Source organism: Crocodylus siamensis, chromosome 8, assembly GCF_052110815.1.
Source record: "Crocodylus siamensis isolate JL-2025a chromosome 8, ASM5211081v1, whole genome shotgun sequence".
Lineage (NCBI taxonomy): Eukaryota > Metazoa > Chordata > Crocodylia > Crocodylidae > Crocodylus > Crocodylus siamensis.
The window spans coordinates 73,409,495-73,424,034 of NC_143402.1; the positions used below are offsets into that span (position 1 = coordinate 73,409,495).

At 46.7% G+C, this 14,540-nt stretch overlaps 1 protein-coding gene across 3 annotated transcripts in view; it reads right to left on the reverse strand.

Moving 5' to 3' along the window:
* Positions 1-12,174, reverse strand: part of TEX2 (testis expressed 2) — a 114,759-nt gene extending 102,585 nt beyond the window's left edge. Inside the window, exon 1 of one of the 3 annotated variants that reach the window (XM_090059555.1) lies at positions 12,062-12,174. The gene's annotated coding sequence lies outside the window, so the exon portion shown is untranslated. Of the gene's footprint in view, positions 1-11,575; positions 12,024-12,056 lie in introns of those variants that run through there. The other 2 variants (XM_090059557.1, XM_090059558.1) reach the window with 2 other exon arrangements.
* Positions 12,175-14,540: the final 2,366 nt, after the last annotated feature.

Sequence of the window (14,540 nt, forward strand, 5' to 3'; positions counted from 1 at the left end):
AAGGGGGACCAGTGGGGAATGGGAGAGACCTTGTTCCCCTGAGTGCCTCCGAGAGTAACAAGGAATAACAGCCGTAAGTTGTTAGAGATTAGGTTAAGACTAGACATTAGAAGGCACTACTTCACAGTCAGGGTGGCTAGGATCTGGAACCAGCTTCCAAGTGAAGTAGTGCTGGCTCTTACCTTGGAGGTCTTTAAGAGGAGGCTTGGCGATTACCTAGCTGGGGTCATTTGAGCCCAATTTTCTCTCCTGCCCAGGGCAGGGGGTCGGACTAGATCCGCAAGGTCCCTTCTGACCCTACATCTACGAATCTATATATGAACCATTAAAAACCATTGCTTAACGATTTCTTTGCCTCTGTGTTTAACGATTTCTTTGCCTCCGTCTTCCTAAGTAGGGACCAGAACAGCCACCTCCCTGCTGGGCCCCCCTTGGGCCCCGGGGGAGGCACACATGGGCCACGGGTTAGCGAGGATTTAGTTAGGGAGCTTCTGGAGGCGTTGGACGTATTCAAGTCAGCTGGCCTGGATGATCTCCACCCTAGAGTTCTAAAGGAACTGGCCGAGGTCATTGCAAGTCCCCTGGCACAACTTTATGAGCACTCGTGGTGCTCTGGTGAGGTACCGGAGGACTGGAAGAGGGCCAACGTGGTCCTCATCTTCAAAAAAGGCAGGAAGGAGGACCCGGGAAACTATAGGCCAGTTAGTCTCACCTCGATCCTAGGCAAGCTGTTCGAGAAAATTATGCTGGCACACATCCAGGAGGGGCCAGCAGGGGACTGCATGCTTAGGGGCAACCAACATGGGTTCATCAGTGGCAGGTCCTGTCAGACCAACCTGGTGGCCTTTTACGATCAGATCACCAGATCATTAGATGCAGGGGTAGCAGTGGATATAGTCTTCCTGGACTTCCGGAAGGCTTTTGACACTGTCTCTCACCCCGTTCTCATTAAGAAACTGGGGGGCTGTGGTGTAGACACCCACACAGTCAAATGGGTCGCCAACTGGCTGGAGGGCTGCACCCAGAGGGTGGTAGTAGATGGGTCCTTCTCAACCTGGAAGGACGTGGGCAGTGGGGTCCCGCAGGGCTCGGTCCTCGGACCCGCACCGTTCAACATCTTCATCAGCGATTTGGACGAGGGGGTAAAAAGCACCCTGTTCAAATTTGCTGATGACACTAAGATGTGGGGGGGATGTGGGTACATTGGAAGGATGCAACAGGCTACAATCAGACCTCGACAGGTTACAAGGGTGGGCGGACGAGAATAGGATGGGTTTCAACACAGACAAGTGCAAGGTGATGCACCTCGGGAGGAACAACCGGCACCATACCTACAGGTTGGGGAACTCCCCTCTTATCAGCACGGAGGCGGAAAGGGATCTGGGGGTCATCATTGACTCCAAGATGAACATGGGCCAGCAGTGTGGAGAGGCAGTCAGGAAGGCCAACCGCACCTTGGCATGCATCCACAGATGCATCTCAAGCAGGTCCAAGGAGGTGATCCTCCCCCTCTATGCGGCACTGGTCAGGCCGCAGCTGGAGTACTGCGTCCAGTTCTGGGCGCCACACTTCAAGAGGGATGTCGACAGCATGGAGAGGGTCCAGAGGAGGGCCACTCATATGATCAGGGGACAGCAGGGCAGGCCCTATGAGGAGAGGCTACGGCACCTGAACCTGTTCAGCCTCCAGAAGAGAAGGCTGAGGGGGGATCTTGTGGCCTGTTATAAACTAGTCAGGGGGGATCAGCAGGCATTGGGGAAGTCACTGTTTCCCTGAGCACCGCCAGGAGTGACCAGGAATAACGGTCACAAGCTGGCAGAGGGTAGATTTAGGTTAGATATCAGGAGGCACTACTTCACAGTCAGGGCGGCTAGGGTCTGGAATCAGCTTCCAAGAGAAGTGGTGCAGGCTCCTACCCTGGGGGTGTTTAAGAGGAGGTTAGATGAACATCTTGCTGGGGTCATTTGACCCCAGTATTCTTTCCTGCCATGGCAGGGGGTCAGACTAGATGATCTGCTCAGCTCCCTTCCGACCCTACAAACTATGAAACTATGAAAAACAAAAAGGGAAACACCCAATCCTCTCCCCCAAACAAACTTGGCAAATAACTCTTCCAAGGATTTCGGGGTTTGTTTTTTTTTTTACTCTACACATTTTAGAGGCCACAGAAACTGAAGTGCTAACAGCCAAATGCTGCATTTTTTCCCTTAGCTGTAGCACCTGGCTTAGAAATGGAGGTTTGCTGGTATCACCTACATGAACTGTGAAAGACAGCTTGAGGAACTGCTGCGTGTGGAGCTCTAGCAAGCTCAGCCTCTAGGAGCCGGAACTATCTAAATCATGCCAGAAGTTTGCTGTGCAGCGACTCCATTAATCTTGCTCTTTTGCCATGTATGTCCCGTCCCCTCCACCTTGCCAATGAGTGGCCAGGAGGCAAGAGCCACAGCAATAACTGCCTCTTGGTCACTCAGTGGCAGGGTGGGGACAGTGTGAAGAACAAGACAGAAGGTGCCACTGTGCCGTGAACTTCAACCACAATTTAGGTAGGTCCCCATCTAGGAGGTGCACCTGCAGAACCAGGCCAACTGCTGCCAAAGAGAACCCAAGATACAACTACAGAGTTTAGTCGCTTGGTGTGCCCACCAGGTCCTTTCCCCCACAGGCATCTGTCTTGTTATGCAGAAATTTATTCTCAGTCTCCCATACACTTTACTATTAATGAGCTCACGATACAGAATATAATGGTAGTACTGCATAAGAGTTATGGCATATGGGCAGGATGTCGATTAAAGACAGTGAAACCTTTTCATACTGCACAGTACTAGATCCATAAGCTACTAAACCCTACACAGCTCTCAACATTAAGTCCCCAAACCCAGTTCATATTTCAAACTAACCCCAGAGTTATCAAAGAAAGAAGTACCAGAGTGACAGACAAGAATTTTCAAAGTTTAGTCTACGGACTGCAATGCTCTCAAAAAGATAAGCTTATCACAGTGACCAGACCAGCTACGAAGAGAGAAAAGGACAAACTAGGATCACTTCATCAGCGAAGTGCATTTGCCTCTGGTAGGGGACACAAATGCTACATAGGAAGGTTGTGACAGCAGGGCTCTTGCCTTTCTGTAATGTGTGTGGTATCAAGAAAGCAGAATGGAGTGACCTGACCTGGAAAGCAGCCAGGTCACCACACTCCCAAGTGGGAAGTGGAAATCCTGATGGGAACTGAAGTTGCCAGGTTTTAGATCTTAGACCGGGGTGGGCAATTATTTTGGGAGGAGAGCTGCTTACTGAGTTTTGGCAAGCCATTTGGCAGGCAGTCGGGCAAATAAATATTAACTTTCTAATTTTTTTTTTACGGGCCCCGCAAGCCATATAGAATGGCCTGGCAGGCCGCATTTTGCCCACCCCTGTCTTAGATAGAGGACGACACTAGAACTAGATTTGTGTGTTTCTAGAGCAAAGACAATCCTAAGCAGATTTCAAAGCACAAACTGAATCTGGTTTCAACCATCTTGTCAAGCAGGCAGCCCTAACTAAAAGTAAAATAGACCATGCCCCACAAGCACACAGCACAGTTCACATGACTTACCCCAAGCTCAGCTTATTCTAAAATAAAACCCAAATCTTGACTCCTTGCCACCTATGTGAAGACACAAACATCTCTGAGCATCACCAGACTGACAGTTTAGAAAGTGTACCCAGTAAACGTTTGTTTTTAGAAGAGTGTCCTTTAAGCTTAACCCTTCCCCCACTTCGTGACACCCTTAGAATTACGGTGGTCATAGTTAGGGACCTACTTAAATTGCAGGTTCCTGATTTTCGCAGAAACTGCAACAAATGATGGTTTCCACGATCACCAAGAAAAATGGCATTTCCCATGGTTTTGCATGGCATCACCCCCCAAAAATTAAAAGCTTACTAGAATTCACAAATGGTGTAGCAATCCCTGCACCCCCGCCATCATTTTGAAGTGCAGAGATGCTGATACACGAGCCCGTAGTTTGAAAGAGTGCTTCTGAGAGGTTGAGCTAGTGACAGACTCAGCAAAGACACCAGTCAGGAAAGCAAAAGGGTTTCAGTACCATCTTTTAAGAAGCTGGATGCAATGCCGCAGTCTGAGTGACTGGCCTCTTGGTCTATCAGCAACTAATGAGGGGCAGGGCTGCCGGGGCTCCTCAGCCCATCAGCGACAAGCAGGGGGCTCTCTGCAAAAAAAACCAATGAAGTCAAGTCCACATGCCAAAAGTGGGATGCAACAATGCAAAAATCCCGTTGTCTCACCCCGATTTAGGTATGTCCCTAGCTACAGTGCTACCAGTATCTTAAGTGTCATAGAACAGTCCTGCAGGATGGACAGACTACAAACCCCAATAGCTTTCCACCACTGCAAATGGTATTACTATAGAAGAACAACCATCTGCAGTGGGGCCAGAGACTCCAGTCAGCAGCCAAGCCACCGACAATTGGTAACAAATTGTCAAGCAAAACCGAGTTCATACAGCTATTCATCTGCACCACCCTTCTGGGCACCAAGAGAAACTGCCAATGTTTGCTGTGTTGTATTGATCTCTCTTTATCATCTGCCCTTCAGAGGTCACCTCTTCTCTTCCAGCACTGACTTACAGAGCACTACATCAACCTGTATTTTTCAAAGCAGAACAATATGCCTCAAAGTCTTCAAGTTTCTCTTCTTCTGAAGGGGGATGCTTCACTGTTAAAGCATACCATTGAGGAAACATCTTTACACCCCTCTACCCCCACATATGCACTTATTCCTGGGCCTCCCTAAGAGACATTAATGATTAAGGCAAAGCAGATCCAAACACCCCCAGTTACCCTGTAAGTTTAGAGCTAAACTTTGCCAGATCATAGCCCATCTCTGACAAAACACATACAAAACTGATCTCTTTCATAACAAACTGCTCAGTCTTCTTGCTCCCTCACTCCCTTTTATTCCCAGAAAATGTGTTGCAATACTTCAGACTATTTCTCCAGTGTTTCCCAGCTGGGTTGAGATGAGATATGGCCCAGCAAGAGGACACTTGAGACAGTTTGCTAAAGCAAGCTCTGATTTGGGGAGGCCTGTAAGTATTAAATCACGCATCTGAAGACACCTGGGCTTTGCTTTCAAACACTGGTCACCAGCCACCTCTGCTCAAGTCAGCGGGAGGGCACCTGCAAGTCATTTAAAAGAGAGGGTCTCAGCATGTCAAACTGATTCAGACTGGGAGATCTGAGCCTTAAATTAGTAGCCTCATTCCAGAGGGAGACACAGCTGTATTATGTCATAAAACAAAGGCAGACAGACAGACACAATACTTCAGTTTGGGATTAGATTATTCCCAGTTCCACCAGGACAGGCATACTTGGTTACAAGATTTTTGCTTCATAAGTATGCTCAATATTCATTGGAGCTCAGCACTAGAATACAGGTATTCTGCAGAAGCTGCCACCAATAAGGGCTCCTCTTCTGAATTCCCCTAAAAACACCACATTTGCCAACCTACAGTTTCACAAACACTGAAATCAGTTACCTCACTCCTTTTCAAGTTCTTACAACAGTGGATGAGAGAGACAGATGTAGGGATAGGGAATGCTGCTAAAGCTTCCTGCTTTGATCAGATATATTGAAAATAGAGAAGATGCACTCTGTGTTATTTTTTTGTTACAGCCATTAGTAAACTGAGGCACAGGCATTACTTGCTGGAAGCTACACAACATGTCCAGATGTTCCCATTCCCCAGTTTCACCACTGCAACATGTCGTCTCAATCTGAAAAGCTATTTTAACAAGTACAATCCAAAAATATGTTTAACAACTCTGTTGGTTAGAAGTGAAGCTCTTACCAGTATTATTCTGGTCTGAAAGAGCATTCAATTAAGAGAAAGAGACCTTCTGCTTTTAACTGACTAGTACTGCTATATTTACAGCAGAAGCTTCCATAAAAACAAGGTGACAAAAGTTAGAGTTCAAGAATAAATAATTCAAGATCGTGACCAAAAAAGGCCTGCATCTCTCAGTAAGTCATAAACACTTCACAAGGTACAATAATCAGAACAGTAGCTCATGAGTCCAGCCATGGAAATCCCCTTTGTAAAATCACCCATGGCACAGAAGACCCCTTTCCAAACAGAGGCCTCAGCAACCTCTTATACTAATGGAGTGTTAAAGAGTTCATTTAAAATGTATCCACATGAGCCACAAGCAGTCACCAATAACGAGTGCACCATTTCATATAATTAGGGGAACAGGGATGGAGGAAAGCACTTTGAGTGCTAAGCCCAAAAATCACTGCAATTCACTGAGACATGTCAGCAAGAACACTCCTGTGTTGATCACAGTGATCTGAGGCAGAATCATCCTGCACTTTGAACATGTGCAGTGCTATAGGAGTAATGCTTAGAAGGAGAGAAAACTGTAAGCTACCTTAGGTAGGCATTTTGCCACCCCTATCCCTCCAATACATCATTCACTTCATACAGCACATGGACCTGACCTCTGAAGCCACCAGTAAGAGAAACACCAGCTTAATGATCACTTAACTAGGAGTTTGAAGGCAACAGGTGCTATTCTGGTTGCTCCATGGGTTGTTAAAATTTGTCATCCCCATTCCCCCGTCCCTCTCCACACAGGGTGCCTATACACAAGCAGGCAGGCTGCTCCAATGTGCTGTAATTACAGCATGTCAGAGCAGACTTGATTAGTCGAGTCTGCTGTAGTGTAGCAATTACCACGCTCCAGCAGCCTCTTACATCTCATGCACAACAGCTTCCCCATGCTTGAAAGTACTGGCAGGGGCTTTAAATGAGCTTTAGATAAAGCATGCCCCCCCCCCACCATCCTGAAGTACAGAGATGCTGATGCACAAAATGCTCCAAGTGCCTTAGAGCAGCTCTCTAATTAAAGTGTCCCCCTTCCCTTCCCTGGAGCACACTATAAACACCCACACACTTCAAATTTTAAGTTAACAGTTCTTCTAACAGCTGTATTGCATGGATTGGTATGTGGATCATTACACCATATACATCATAGAACAATCAATCCACTACAAGCAAAAAGTACAGCCAGCTACTTCGAACTAAAAGACATTATCTATACTGGCTTATTTTAAAATAACAACAGAAAAAAGATCAGGTTTTGATCAAGTTGCAGTGTCTGCACCTGCCAAAATCTCTTTTTAAAAGGAGAATGCACCATTAACTTTGACCAAGTAGTTTTATATGGATAGAAACACAAACTTTTAAGTTCTAAAAACAGTATGGTCTTTCCATGCACTAAGTAAAGCTAAAACCTACAAGTACAAATAATGAGGCTTGTTTAGATTCACCATCCTGAGACTAAGCAGGGGCCCATTTGAACCTCCTCAATAAAGGAAGAAGTCCATAACAGCTAAATGTTGAAAGACTTTTATTCAGAACTGTGCCAACTAGAACAGTTTTTGGGTGTGGGTAAGTGTAACTAATGACATCTTTAATAGAGGGAAGGAGACTGCAAGCAGCAGCAATTAAAATATCCCATCTTAAACAGCAGAACATTTAAAACAGCAAATCAGACAAAGAAACACTCTGTGCATTAAAAACACTTTGAAGATGGAAACATCAATTTAAAGACTTAAAACACCTCTGCAAAGTAGTTAAAGGTTCTCCTGTGAATAAGTGACTTAACATGACTCAGATGTGTGCATTCTTCCCACAAAAGGTAGTTAACCTAGTGTTATGAATTCATTATGAATTCACTAAAAAAGAGATTTCTTAAGATGCACTCAGCAAACCAAGCTGCTAGACAAAAAGCTTAAAAAAGTTAATGCTGTCTTATGAACAAATCAATGATTTATTGAAATTAGATGTCTTCTCTCTCTAGCACGGCATCTACCAAGTTATTTTATATATGAGTCTTTTGTACCACATCAGGTTGATTCAACTTTGTCATAGGGTCAAGAAGTACATCATATGTAACATTTTCCTTCTTAGCAGAAGCCAAACTCTGAGATGACTTGGGACATGCAACTCCCATGGCTTACATGTAATGTTCAAGGACACAGTACCGCCCCCCACCCGGCCCCAATCAGAAAAACACAAACGCACACCAAAACATAGGTTGAAACATATTTCTGAATCAAATTCTTTTGCCTGGGGCTTTTGTGTCTTTGCAAATTACCTGTCCATCAGGAAACTGAAACAGCTAGACTGCCTCCAGATCTGTGGAAGAAAGTCAATCCTGTTCCTCAAAAAAAGCAAAATACTGCAGACAGACAATGAACACAGCATCACTGAAATAATATTTCTTTACCTTCCAAAAAGTCTAATTACAGTGCAAGAGAGAGAAAAAGAAAAGGAAGGAAGGAAAAGAAAGAGAGCAACAGCAACCCAAGACTCTGCTATGAAGCACCTAGACGTTATAGGACCAGACTCAAATTCCAGAAGGGTCATCTAACCATTTCATCTTACTGGCCAGCTGTTATAGCTTTTTAAGACCTTTTTAGAAAGACTGTTTCTCCTTAGATCTGGAAGGATGCTGAAAACACACTTAGCTACAGGGATTACCCCAGCACCCTGAGTCAAAGTTTTCTTTCCCTGCCCTTTCTTGCTCCTCTCATATTTCACACCCAGCAGTTGAGTTGCTGCTCTCTGGCAAGACTGTGCCATATAACTCTAGCACCTCCACGAGACAGCTACAGAATCAAGGCAGAGTAATGTGCAGACAATTACACTGGAACAATCAAACCAAATAATACATCTGACCAAGAGTTACTTAACTTTTCCTCTTCACATCCCTCCTTTGCTACAGCACCAACAAAAAGCTTGACACTCGGGCAATAATCTTGCCACTTCAACAGTTTACCATGCAGGTTAATATCATCTCAGTTTTCCAGATAGTCTATAGCAGTCTATGGTCTCCTGTCTTGTGCTTAGGCTGCAGGCTCTTTGGGGCAGGAACCATCTTTGTGTTCAATGTTTCTCTACAATATCTTGCCCAACGAACTCTAATTCCACGATTACAGCATCCTTGTGTTATAGCAATACAAGTAAGTTTGTAAGGTTATGAATACTTCAGTGAATGTTTAGGCCAAAGAAATGAGAGAGCTAATTTTCTAGCTTGAAATTTAATAGCTGAAGTGTCCAGATAAATCCTACTATGGGTTGTCTCCCCAGTACATAGCACAGGAGCAGAATTTATGGCTGTCATTTCTCCTCCACAGCATTGTTGTCTTGCACATTATGTCAAGGTGATGACCCATTGTGTCATTCTCTCAGTCCCCTTTTCTACTGCACTGCTCCACATCCCTCCCTCTGGAATCACAGCCAATATTATTGTATGCCAAGTGCTTCCCATGTTTTTTATAAGATCCATTCATCCCACTCCTCACAAAAGCCACTGCATCCTCTTGCACTTCCATTCTTCAGTTTTGTCTTCGCTACTGAATACTCAAACTAGAAATAATTCCTTTTTAGTATAGTACACTATCAATCACTGACCTCAGCTGTACTTTCATTTGTGCTTCTACTCCTACATCACCCCCTACATCTCTGATCCAATATAAACTTGCTCCACCTAAAGTGCCCAATGCCAACCTGTAGCTTTCTAGAATAAAAATGGTTTGTACTAGGCCATGCTCTATTCAAGGAGATCAGAGTGCTTTAGAGGCATCCATTGATTTTATCACTGAAGAGAGGGAAGAGGCACACATTTGCCTGACATGGTCAATAAGAGCTAGGTGAAACCCAAATTCCCCAACTTCTAGTCTTCTGTTCACTGTCCCCTAGGTCTCATGCACCTCATCACTTCCTCACCCAACTCCTCCCTCACACAAGGTTTTCAATCTCATTATTTAATTACCTGCAACATATGGTGGCCCATAACTGGATGAAACTTGGTACATCTGAAATGCTGTGTGCTTGATTTACAAGGCAAGCACTCGAGACTGGCTTTTTCTATGCCTGTTCATCACTGAGCTCAACTGGTATTGAGCCTCATATCCCCAGGCTGGTGGCTTTATGAACTGCATTAGAAACTTCTTTCTTTCCCCAGATTTCACCTATTAAGTTAGGTCAACGTTTAAACAGAAGAAAATCTGAGAAGTTGCCGACTAACAGGATGTTTTAGTATGTCCCATTTACATACCTAGAAAAATGTTTATAAACAACAATTATCCTTAATGTGACAGAAATATATTGCTACACGGTCCTCCCAATGCCAGTTCTCTTAACTTCCTACTTCCATTTCTTCTACTCGGCCTTTTGATAAGGCTTCAAGCCAACTCAATAGCTTGTAAAGTCTGTCATTCATAATGGTCTAATAGCCCAAATCACCCTGGAATTGTCCAAATACCTGGTTTTAGACAACTAAGCACTTGTGCACATGAGCACACATGCTGAAATGCTATATGGATTTCACTGTCCAAGCCAATAGATGCACCAGAACAAAATAAATACATACTTTTACTACCCCTTGCTTTTTTTAATTTTTTGCTCTTGAAGCAATTATCCTATGTGATTTTTTAAACTTTTGCTCTTGTGGAGCTAGCAGGGTTTGTTTAAAACAGCGATTCCCAGGCAGGCTGCCCCACAATCCTTTCAAGGATATCTCGGGGTACAACGCAACAAGATGCATGTGATACACAAGATCTTGTGTGATGCACAGCATAAACCCCAAGATTTCAAACAGCAATCCACAGCGTAAAAATATTTGAACTTGCCGTGGGCTGAGTTCTTCAAAACAGAAAAGTTACCCTATTGGTTTTCTGTAAGCAAAAAAACAAGTGAAAACTAAGAGTTGGCATTTTTCCAAGAAGCGTCTTAAACCTAAGGAGGGATGTCTTGACCCTAAAACCATTGAGAACCACTGGTTTAAGAGACATTCTTTGCATGTAACCAAGAGGAAGGTCCTTTGTAACTAAAGTATCATTGAAATAATTCATCAAAATACATTCACGGAAGTTTAGGGTTGAAAGGGACCTCAGGAGATCATTGGGTCCAGCCCCCCTGCTCTGGGCAGGAAAGACTGCTGGGGTCAAACAACCCCAGCAAGGTGCGAGTCCAGTCTCCTTTTGAAGATATATTGATATAATACAACCTACTGATATAATTCAGACAGAAATAATTAATGGGGACAAGTAGGGATGGGGCTTGATATGGGGCCAGAAAGGAAGACAGAAAGAAAGGCTCTGAATTTTACAACCAGCACCACCTCTGCAAGGGGTGCCAACCACATAAAAACCACCTGGTGCCATCAGGAAACAGACTAAAAACTGCAACAGGCGACGTCACAGCACACGAGCCTTACACACCTGCAAAAGCCAATCCCTCCCTCGCACCGGAGCTTATTTTCCCTTTGCTGCAGTGTTTTATACTTGTCTAGAGCCTATTGGTACAAACTTTCCTTTCTACCCGGGAGAACTCATACGCTGTTTTCTCCCATGCCCAACGAAGGGCATTTGCACCCAAAAGCTTGCAATGAAAAGATGTTCTTTCGCAAAAAAATCCTGCCAGGCAGATTTCAGATACCGCCACCGCCCAGAGCCCCGATACTCATCCAGGCACGTCCGTTCCCACATGCATGCGCGTGCGCTTACCTGCGATACGACCACAATTCGAGTTACCGGGGGGAGGGTGTCAGACCCCCCATAACAGACGAAAGCCCCACTGTCAGATTTTAAAATCATAACCGGATGGGGGTGTCTCCGATTTGACGGGCAGCCCGGTTGCGGTTTTTTTTTTTTTGGCAGAGTCACATCCCGCGACATCCCAAGCAGCAACATGCGGGGAAGGGAGTCTCGCCACCTGACACCAACAGGGACATGTGGACAGACGCGGGGTTTGGGGAGGGGGGAAGAAATGTCAGTAAGCGACAGGCCTTCAGGTGCACGGCTGGGGTCGGGAGGCAGACACCAAAGTTCAGGCCAACACGGGTGCGAGCGGCAGGGGCTGAGGGAGCGGGCCCAGGCCGCGCGGGCGGGGGGGAAGGAGCTGCGAGAGGACCCCGCGCCCGCCGCAGCGCCGCCGGCTCCGAGGGAGGCCCCGCGCCCGCCCTAGGCCCAGCCGGGCCGCGCTCACCTCACCTCAGCTCCGCTCCGCTCATGGCACTGCCCCGCCGGGCCGCGGGGAGGAGGCTGCTCCCGCCTCCCGCTCCCGCCTCAGCCTCAGCCGGCCCGGCGCGGCCAGCCCCGCGCGGCGGGGGAAGGGGGTGGGGCGAGCAGTCTTAAAGGGGCAGGGTCCCCTCAGGGCGGGGCGGGGTAGGGGCCTGCCACGTGTGGGCTCGGCCTGAGGGGGTCACCTCCCTGGCTCCTCAGCCTGGGAGTGCACCGAACAGCCTCCTGTCCACTCCCTGCCAACGGTTTCCTCTTCCCTCCAGCTCTGGGGGAGCCTCAGGGGGACGTGGCATCTTTTGTGAACCCCACCGAGCCGTTGGGGTGGAAACGTTCTTGGCAAGGTGGGCCTGGTCTGAGAGTAGCGATGGGCGGGAGCGCCAGTGCCCCCCCCACGAGCGCCAGCCGGGGAGTCGGGTGTCAGGCAGGCTGCAGCGGCTGTATCCAGTCCATGATTTTTTGTTTGCATCCAGTCGGTCGTTGAAGTGAAGTTCGTCGGCTCATCTGTGAAAGGTGTTTTGTAAGCTCCCTTCGAGGACTAGGCTGGAGAGCGTGGAGAGGGAGCAATCGTCCCACAAGAAGCGGGCACCCGCAGAGAATTGGGTCTTGTCTTTGATGGATTTCCGGTGCGCGCTCATTCTGGTGCAAGGTCATTGTTTGGTTTCTCCCACATATTTTCCCTCAGGGCGTTTGTTGCAGGCAGCCCCCGCTTAACACTGTTTCCCTTAGCGCTATTTCACTATGACGCTCGTTTGAAATTGGTCACCATCTTGGGTCATTGAAAACAATAGCAGTCACCGTCTTGGGTCGTCAAATACTTTCGGCTTCATTTAACACTCGTTTCACTTAATGTTCGTTTTTTCAGGAACCGGTTAAGAGCACTAAGCGGGGGTTGCCTGTATAACACTTCTGGAGGTGCTGGTGTAAGTCCAGGAAGAGCTATGGTTTTGTTGTAGGGTGTAGTTATAGTGGGGAGTGGGGGTGAAGATGTGTTGGCAGGTTTTGCATTTCTTGTCCTGGCATGGTCTGGATCCATTTATCGATGTGGTTTGGGTCATAGGAAGTTTGCTTCCGGTGATGAGGTTAGCAAGGTTCGGTGCTCGTTTTGAAGGCTAGAATGGGTGGCTCTGGAAAGATCTCTTTGGGTCTTCTTCTAGCATGGGTTGCAGCTGTTTGAGGATTTTCCATGTAGGTTCCAGGGAAAGGTGATATGTCATAACTAATAGTGTCCGATTTGTGGGGATTTTCTTTTTATACTGCAGTAAATCTTCACATGGTATCCGGGTGGCTCTTTGAAAGGTGGGATCTTTGAAAGAGCCAGGGGTAGCTACCAAGGAGGAGTATACCTCCCTGGCTCACACTTGCAGGGAATCAGTTAGGAAGGCCAAAGCAAGTTTAGGGCCTAGGCTGGTGGCAACAATTAAGGACAACAAAAAGTCCTTCTTCAGGTATACAGGGAAAAAATGAAGACACAGGATAACATGGGGCCCATACGGGACAAACTTAGGCAACTGGTGCCAGAGATGGGGGACAGACCTGAGCTCTTCAGTGAGTTCTTTGCATCTGTATTCCTAGACACAGACGAAGACAAATCTCCCAATTGGATCATAGATAGATACAGGAGGGACACCAGCCCACCAACTGTTAGCACAAACTTAGTGAAGGGGCACTTGGAGGTGCTGGATGTGTTCAAATCAGTGGGCCCAGATGAACTTCATCCATGGGTGCTGAAGGAATTGGATGGTGTCATAGCAGAGCCGCTGGCACAGCTGTTTGAGCACTCATGGTGCTCCGGTCAGGACCCAGAGGACTGGAAAAGGGCCAATGTGGTCCCTGTTTTCAAGAAGGGGAGGAGGGAGGAACTGGGAAACTATAGGCCAGTTAGTCTCATCTCTATCCCTGGGAAAACTCTGGAAAAAATCATTAAGGATCACGTAGTTCCTGCCTGACTAACCTTGTTTCTTTTTATGACCAGGTCCCAAAATGCTTAGACGCAGGACTCAAGGTACATGTCATCTACCTAGACTTTAAGAAGGCCTTCGACACAGTATCTCATTCTCTTCTCATAAATAAACTGACAGGCTGTGATGCAGATGATTACACAGTCTGGCAAATTGGCTTAGGGGTTGCACCCAGAGAGTGATGGTGGACGGGCCAGTATCGACCTGGAAAGATGTAGGCAGTGGAGTCCTGCAAGGCTCGGTCCTTGGACCGGTGCTATTCAATGTCTTCATCAGTGACTTGGAAGAGGGTGTGGAGAGCACCCTGTCCAAGTTCTCAGATGATACCAAATTACAGGGCAAAGTTAACACACCAGAGGGTAGGGAACGGATCCAGGTGGATCTAGACAGGCTGGAAAAATGGGCAGAACAAAATAGGATGCAGTTCAGCAAAGACAAATGCAAAGTGCTGCACCTGGGCAAAAAGAACTACCAACACACTTACAGGCTGG